The 7603-nt window shown below is 50.3% G+C and overlaps 1 non-coding gene across 1 annotated transcript; it reads right to left on the bottom strand.

Annotated features, from left to right (window-relative positions):
• Positions 1–2127: 2127 nt before the first annotated feature.
• LOC122232226 lies at positions 2128–2229 on the bottom strand. Its single transcript, XR_006209571.1, has one exon. It is a non-coding gene; the product is annotated as a U6 spliceosomal RNA (small nuclear RNA).
• Between the last annotated feature and the right edge of the window lie 5374 nt (positions 2230–7603).

Below are 7603 nucleotides of genomic sequence, written 5' to 3' on the forward strand. Positions count from 1 at the left end.
CCTGTGAGATAGGAATTCCCTTCTCCATATAAGAGACAAGGAAACCACAAAGGGCCAAGAACATAACTGGAGAGGGGCCGAGATAGTTCTAGAATGACATCAAAGTAGTATATATGTGAGTATGTATAGATCACCTCATATGTGACCGCGGCGTTCAGGTGCTCAAACATTTGCCTTGGTTCCCTTTTCCTCTAAAATCTGCACTGTGGACTGTGCCCCTATGTCCTTGAGAGTAGAGCCCGCCCCTGGGAGGAGCTGGGAGACTGTGACCCCACTGGGGCCTGGTGTAGGGCTCCAGGGAGAGTGGCCAGGTTTACCAAACAAAAATGCAAGATGCCCGGTTAAATTTGAATTGAGTTTCAGATAAACCACGGATATTTTCTTTTTAGTATGAGTATGTCCCACGCAATGTTTAAGATATACTTACGCTAAAAAAAAGTATTCCCTTGTTTATTTAAAATTCGAATTTAACTCTAGTTCCAGATGAAGCTTGCAGTTTGGTCTAATGCTGAAGGGGGCTCTGTTTGCAGAGGCTGGGACTGGATTTAGCTTTGCTCACGAGCTCTGCAGGCTCTCCACAGCTCTTTCTGAAATCAGTCTCACCATCTACACTCAAGGTCACAAACTGGCAACTTGGGCAGAATCTAACCAGCTATGTTTTGTTTAGCTGGCATGATGTTGATTTTTTAAAAAATCAGTCAGTTTTTGAAACCAGGAGCTTCTACATACAAATCTAAATGTCTGACCTCCTTTTTAAATTTTAATTCCAGGGTAGTTAACATAGTGTTACATTAGTTTCAGGTGTGCAATATGGTGATTCCACAATTCCTCACATCACCCTGTGCTCACAAGTGCCCTCCTTAATCCCCGTCACCTATTTCCCCCATCCCCCCCCCCCCCCCCCCCCCCCCCCCCCGCTCTGGTAACCATCAGTTCGTTTTCTATAGTTAAGAGTCTGTTTCTTGATTTGTTTCTCTTTTTTCCTTTACTCACTGGTTTTGTTTCTTAAGTTCCACATATGAGCGAAATCATATGGTATTTGTGTTTCTCTGACTTATTTCACTTAGCGTGATGTTCTCTAGGTCCATCCATGTTGTTGCAAATGGCAAGATTTCATTCTTCTTTATGGCTGAAAAATACTCCGTTGTATATATATATGCCACATCTTCTTTATCTGCTCATCTATTGAAAGAACACTTTGGGCTCCTTCCGTAACTTGACTATTGTAAATAATGCTGCTATAAGCTTAGGGGTGCCTGTATCCCTTTGAATTAGTGTTTATTAGTTCATAGGGTAATTCCATTTTTAACTCCATACTGTTTCCCATAGTGGCTCTCCACATCTTCACCAACACTTGTTTTGTGTGTGTGTGCGTGTGTGCGTGTGTGTGTTTAATTTTAGCCATTCTGATAGGTGTGAGCTGATATCTCATTGTAGTTTTGATATGCATTTCCCTGATGATGAGTGATGTGGAGCATCTTTTCACACGTCTGTTGGCCATCTTGATGTCTTGTTTGAACAAATATCCATTCATTTCTTGCCCATATTTAACTGGATTATTTGTTTTCTGAGTGTTGAATTGTATTCGTTCTTTATATATTTTGGATACTAACCCTTTATCGGTTATGTCATTTGAAGATCTCTCATTCAGCAGGTTGCTTTTTAGTTGTGTTGATGGCTTCCTTTGCTGTGCAGAAGCTTTTCATTTTGATGTAGTCCCAATAGTTTATTTGTGCTTTTATTTCCCTTGCCTCAGGAGACACGCCTAGAAAAATGTTGCTCTGGCTGACGTCAGAGACATTACTGCTTTTATTTTTGTGTGTATGATGTCAGCAAGTGGTCCAGCTTCATTCTGTTGCACGCAGCTGTCCAGCGTTCCCCGACACCATTTGTTGGAGAGGCTCCTTCCCATTGGATATTCTTTCCTGTTTTGTCAGAGATTAACTGGCCACATAACTGCGGGTTTATTTCTGGGTTCTCTATTCTGTACCATTGATCTATGTATCTTGTGTCGGTACCATACCGTTTCGATTGCAACAGCTTTGTAATATAGCTTGAAGTCTGGAATTGTGATGCCTCCAGCTTTGCTTTTCTTTTTCAAAATTGCTCTGGCTACTCGGGGTCTTTAAAAACCTGGAACACTTCGTGAGTTTGCAGATCATCACTGCGCAGGGCCAGGCCAATCTTCTCTAGATCGTTCCAGTTTTAGTGTATGCGTTGCCAAAGCGAGTACTAAATTTCTGACATTCTTTAAAAAACCAGATCTGCTATGCTGGGCCCTTAAGACCACGTGGAAGCAGTCGTCTGCAGCCCAGCTCTAGCACCCCTCTAAGACAGGGCATGCCCTCACCAGTGTGCCCCATTCCCATCCCCATCCCCATGGCTCCCTCTGGTCACATCCTACCCACTTGATTCACTTCTACCTCTCCAGCCCCTGCAGGCATGGAGTGTTTGACTCCTGATCTACACTATGTGCCAGAAAGTCTACTTCTAATACAGCAAAAATACCCAGAGTCTTCACTGAACCGGCCCCACCCATTTCTGCCATTTTATTGCATCTCCCTCCGGGCCCCCTCCCTCCAGGCACTGATGTTCATGCACTGGTCGCTGGTTGTCCCCTCCTGCCAGGTTTCATGTCGTCCCACCCCCCCAAGGAATGCCAGCCTGACCCCAGAAGGCCAGCCCGTGGGCATGGCTTCCCTCAAGATGGTTCCAGGAAGCCCTCCCCAACTCCCAGAATGCCTCTGTTGCGCACACAGAATCACACTGCCACTTAGTTGAATTTCTTCGTTGTACAGATTAAGAAATGGAAAATGTGACTTTCAAGAAATTGCACGCAACTAAAACTGTGTAAAACTGTGACTGGAACTCAGGCAACAGGGACGTGGGAATTTCTCACCAGACGGCGTTCTATTCGTGAGGATCTGGCCTCGGTGCCCCTCACGTCTCTACTGCAGGGCAAAGCACCGCATGCATAATGAGTGCTTTCAGACTGACTGCCTGATTGACTACTCACTCAGTGCTCCTGGCAAAGCCGTTCTCACTCTGTTGAACAAATATCTTTATGCATCGCAGTCTCTAGAGCTGAGATCAGGGGAAACTCACTATAATCTTCAAATCGTTGAGCAATGCCTTGAAACCACTGGACGTGATATAAGGATCTAGGAAGAATGTCCCCTGTTGGCATGTGGAAAGGAGGAAGGGGGTAGAAAGCAGGAACTCCAAGGCACTGTGCTAAGGATTTTAGTTTTGTTTTCTACTGCCTGCAGCCAAATGTTGCTCAGTGCCTGGTTTATAAATAAAGTTTTATTGGAATTCTATCATACTCACTGCTGTATGGATTGTGAATGGCTGCGTTCATGCAACAATGGCAGGGTTGAGTAGTTGCAGCAGAAACTGTGTGGTCTGCCGATCCTAAAATATTTACTGTCTGCCTCTTTACAGAAAAAGTTTTCTGAACCTTGATGTAAACCATTCAGCAGCCCTCGGGGGTGGATGTTACCGTCCTCATATAACCGAAGAGGAACCCGTGCCTGCCCCGAAGTGTGGTGGGATAGAATTCACTTCTTTGATTCCAAAACCCATCATCACTTGACCAGTCACCCACGGGATAAAGTCCAAATTTCCTAGCAGGGATCAAACCCACTTATTTGGCCTCTCCCTCCCGTGCGCCCCTCAGGCCAGCAACTTTGAACTCCTTGCTGGTTTCCAAACATGCTGTGCAACTTTATGTGTCTGTATCTTTGTAAACGATGCTTCCTTTTCACCAAATCCCCAACCTCTTTTTTTTATAAGTGAAATCCCTTCAGGATGCATCTCGAATCTTACCTCCTCGGTGGAACCTGCTCTTTGTCAGACGGTTAATGAGAACAAGAGCCAACCGGATTAGTATTTTCTTTGAGCCGCGGACGAGGCTGGCCGCTCTGCTGTATGTTCTATTTAATCTTTTTCTAACAACCCTATGAGGCAAGCCCTGATAGTCGCATTTTCAAGGGGCGCACCCAGGTTGAGAGAGGTTAAGTAACTTGGCCAAAGTCCCAGAGCTAGTAAGGTTTGGACCCAGGATTTGGCCCGGGTCTGTCTGATGTTGGAGTTCAGCTGCTATCACCATGCTATACGCAGTATCCGTTTTCGGCTCTCATGGTTTCTCCCGAGGACCTGGCTTTATAGCATTTGCTCAGCCTTGTGTGACAGTGTCTCTCTCCTGGAGGCTGGGAGGTCCTGGGGGACAGCGAGCACATCCATTTACAACTCTGGAAGCTGGCACATGGCGGTGACTCAGTAACTGTTTGTTGGGAGAATGATGGCGCCTTGTCTTTACCGTGCCAACCCTGAACCTCATCTTACTGTTCTGCTCATGTTATTTCAACAGCATTTAGCCATTCGGGGAGACGAGCTCTCCCCCGGTCCCTTTCTGTTGGTGTCCCCATCCCTCTGCTTCTGTGTGGGCCGTGTGCAGTTGACAACCCAGGCCCATTCTGGCTCCGCGCTCAGACTTTGCTTTGGTCACCTGGTATGCATTTGTCAGCCTTTGAAAAAAGTTCTTGTTTCATCCATAGTTAAGTAAAAGTTCACAACTGTGAATAAGAGATTGGCTAAAAGTAGCAGAGGCAAGATGACTCTTTTTTCCCCCCACAGTCTGCCTTCCTCCAGAAACATCCCCCCAGTTCTGAGCAGTCAGTGATATGAGTCCACACACCCTTACAGGCTTACTCGGACTCCAGAAAGGGAAGCGTGTTGAACTATCATTACTCACTGATAAATAATAACAGCGGCAGGAGCAACAACAACATCCCGACCGTAGGCAGTCGGCACATTTCGTGTTGCATTTTCCGCGATGGGAGCCGGGGTGTAGGTGGAGTGCCGTCCCCACCCTCTCGTGGCTGCCGGCCCACCACAGCATGCCGTGGTCAGGGATCTCAGCGGAGGGGCCCCAGCCAGTCTTGGGGTGGGAGGCTCAGGGAGGGCCCCCCCCCGGGAGAGGCAGGATGGAAGGTGGCAGCGGGAGATTCGCAGCATTAGCCGGAGCTTGGTGCAGACATCTGTCGCTATGTCTGGGACAAGTGACAGCGAGGAGCATTCACATGCAGGTCCCCTGGTGCCCAGCCTGCTCCCTGAAGGCTCTGAATTCAGAGGAGTGGTGGAGTGGGGGTTACCTCCGAGGCACAGCCACCGTCGCCCAGGCCCCTACTGAGGGTATCTGGAGACCGCCGAGGGGTAGGACGGTGCACACCAGCCCTCCCCGGCCCCCGTTTCCACCCCCCTCACATCCAAACGACTGGCCGAGTCGGGGAAGATGGTTCTGTCCTGGGACTGAACGAACGAACCGTGTAAAGAATCCACTGGCTTCTGTTGCCTTGCATTTTGAGGGAGGTTCCAAACAACGGTTACCTAAGGGATGTATCTGAGCAGCCCTGTGGTAGGGGATGGAATTATCGACCAGCTTGACAAGTGATCAGGATTTCTGGAAGAGAACCAGCTGTTCTGAAGGAGCCGTCTCAGTTGGGCTTTGCCTGCCGGAGGCTCGCCCAGGATGCCTGGAGGAACCGGAAGGTCCCAGGTAGCATCAGGGTTTGGCCGCAGGTCCAGGGAGGGCCGCACCATGGCCAGCATTGCTGCCGTCAGCAGCAGCCCTGAGACAACCCTGGGAGGAGGCAGGGAGCCGGTCATCTTGTTTCCTCATCTTGGTTCGCTGCTGCTTTGCCATGAGACCGACCGGAGGCAAGGGGCGTTCAGCCTGGGCTGTGCCACCTGTGGCCCGACTCCCTCACAGGATGTCGGAGGACACACGGCTTCACGCACGTGGCCATGTTTTGAATGGTTCATAAGAGCCCCGGACGTGTGCTATCGATCCATTCTCTCGTGTTCCAGGACCATGGGAAGGGATGCAGTGACCGGGGTCTGGGCTGGGTCCCGGCTGATGCATAATCCTGTCCCTGGCATCTCTCCACGGGTTTCCCACCCTCCCTGCTTTTGAGGGGCGGGGCGGGGGTGCTGGGTGTTTCTTGTTCAGCATTCCTTGTCCCGGTGATAGCAGGGGTGGTGAATTATGGACGCAGCAGCAAATGTTTTTAATCTCCCGTGAAACAAAAGCAGTGTGTTTTCTGCACCAGGGGCCGAGGGTGAGGGAACAAGCAAACAGCTGCTCCGATATGGCGACCTCGGGCTGACGTCAATGAGAGTCAGTCCAGGCCAAGGGCTCCGCTCAGGAAGCTTAAAAGTGATACCGAAAACAAATTTGCATTTTTTCCTTTCACGGGAACTCAGCTATTCTCAGTTCCACTGAGATGTTTTCACCAGCCTTTGCCACTAACTCGTCTGCTGAACAAACAGGGCCTGCGGGGTCACTGGAATGCAGCTTTGCTTTTTGCTTTCTCCTTCCCCTTTAAAGTGTATTCAGCGGGATGAATGTTCCCTGGCCCTGGATGAAAACGCTGGCAGGCGCTGACTTCTCTGCTCCTCTTAGGAAATAGTCTGTCCTAAGGTCGCTCGAAATGGAAAACAGTCTCGATTTGGAATTTGAATGTCCAGGCCAAGATATTAGTCAAAACTGTAAACTTTGACATCTCATTCTCTCTGCTCCAGCTTTGCTTGTTTAGGGCTGGAAGGCTGCGTGGGAAAGGGGGCTTCGCTGCTGGACTCGTGCCCCCATCTCCTTCTGTCCCCCCCCCCCCGTGCCCACCCAAGGTGGGAGCTGGGTGGGGGAAGGAGTGGACAAGAGAAGGCAGCTCTTGAGTGGCGGAGTGGTGGGGGGGCGGGTGGGGGCTCTGAGCTGACTTTTCTCCCGTTGAGGCTGTTCTAAGGGCCCGGCCTCCTCAGCCAGGTGGAGGTCTCCCTCTTCTGGGTGGTCACTTGTGACTTTCTCCTCCATCCCTGGGGTTTACCGCCAGCTCCTTGCTGCTGGGGTCTCTGGCCCTCCAGACAGTCCCGTTGGTCAGGCCCCGCGTAGCTCCCTCCCCGAGTGGCCCCCCCCCCCCCCCATCTGGCTCTCACCTGCTTCACACAGCGCCTGCCCTGACAATCTCTGGAATGGAGGTGACCCCAACCCAAGGGCTCGCTGCTGGTCCCTCCATCCAAGCAGGAGCCACCTGCGTGTTGGTTCCCTGTGGTTGCTGAAATGAGTCACCACAGACTTGATGGCTTAAAAGAAAAGAAATGGACTCTCTCCCAGTCCTGAGGACACACGTCTGCAGTCAGTTTTACGGGGGCTGAAATCGAGTGTCAGGAAGGCCGAGCTCCCCCTGGAGGCTCGCAGGGACGACGTGCTCTTTGCCTCTTCCCGCTTGGTGGGGGCTGCTGGCGTTCCAAGGCCCACGGGCCCCATGGGTCGTCTCTGCCTCGCTGCTCACATTGCCTTCTCTCCGCGTGTGCTTAAAGCTGCCTGGGCCTCCTTCTTTTAAAGATACATGTACTTGACTTCATGGCTCATCTGGATGATCTAGGGTCACTTCTCCATCTCAGGGGCCTTCATCTGATCATATCTGCAAAGACTCTTTGTCCAAATAAGATCACATCTATGGGTTCCAGGGACAAGGCCTGACATCTGTGGGGCCTTTATTTGGCCCCCTGCATTCTGACCTTCTTCCTCTGGATTTCCGGGCTG

Source organism: Panthera tigris, chromosome D2, assembly GCF_018350195.1.
Source record: "Panthera tigris isolate Pti1 chromosome D2, P.tigris_Pti1_mat1.1, whole genome shotgun sequence".
NCBI classification, from domain to species: domain Eukaryota; kingdom Metazoa; phylum Chordata; class Mammalia; order Carnivora; family Felidae; genus Panthera; species Panthera tigris.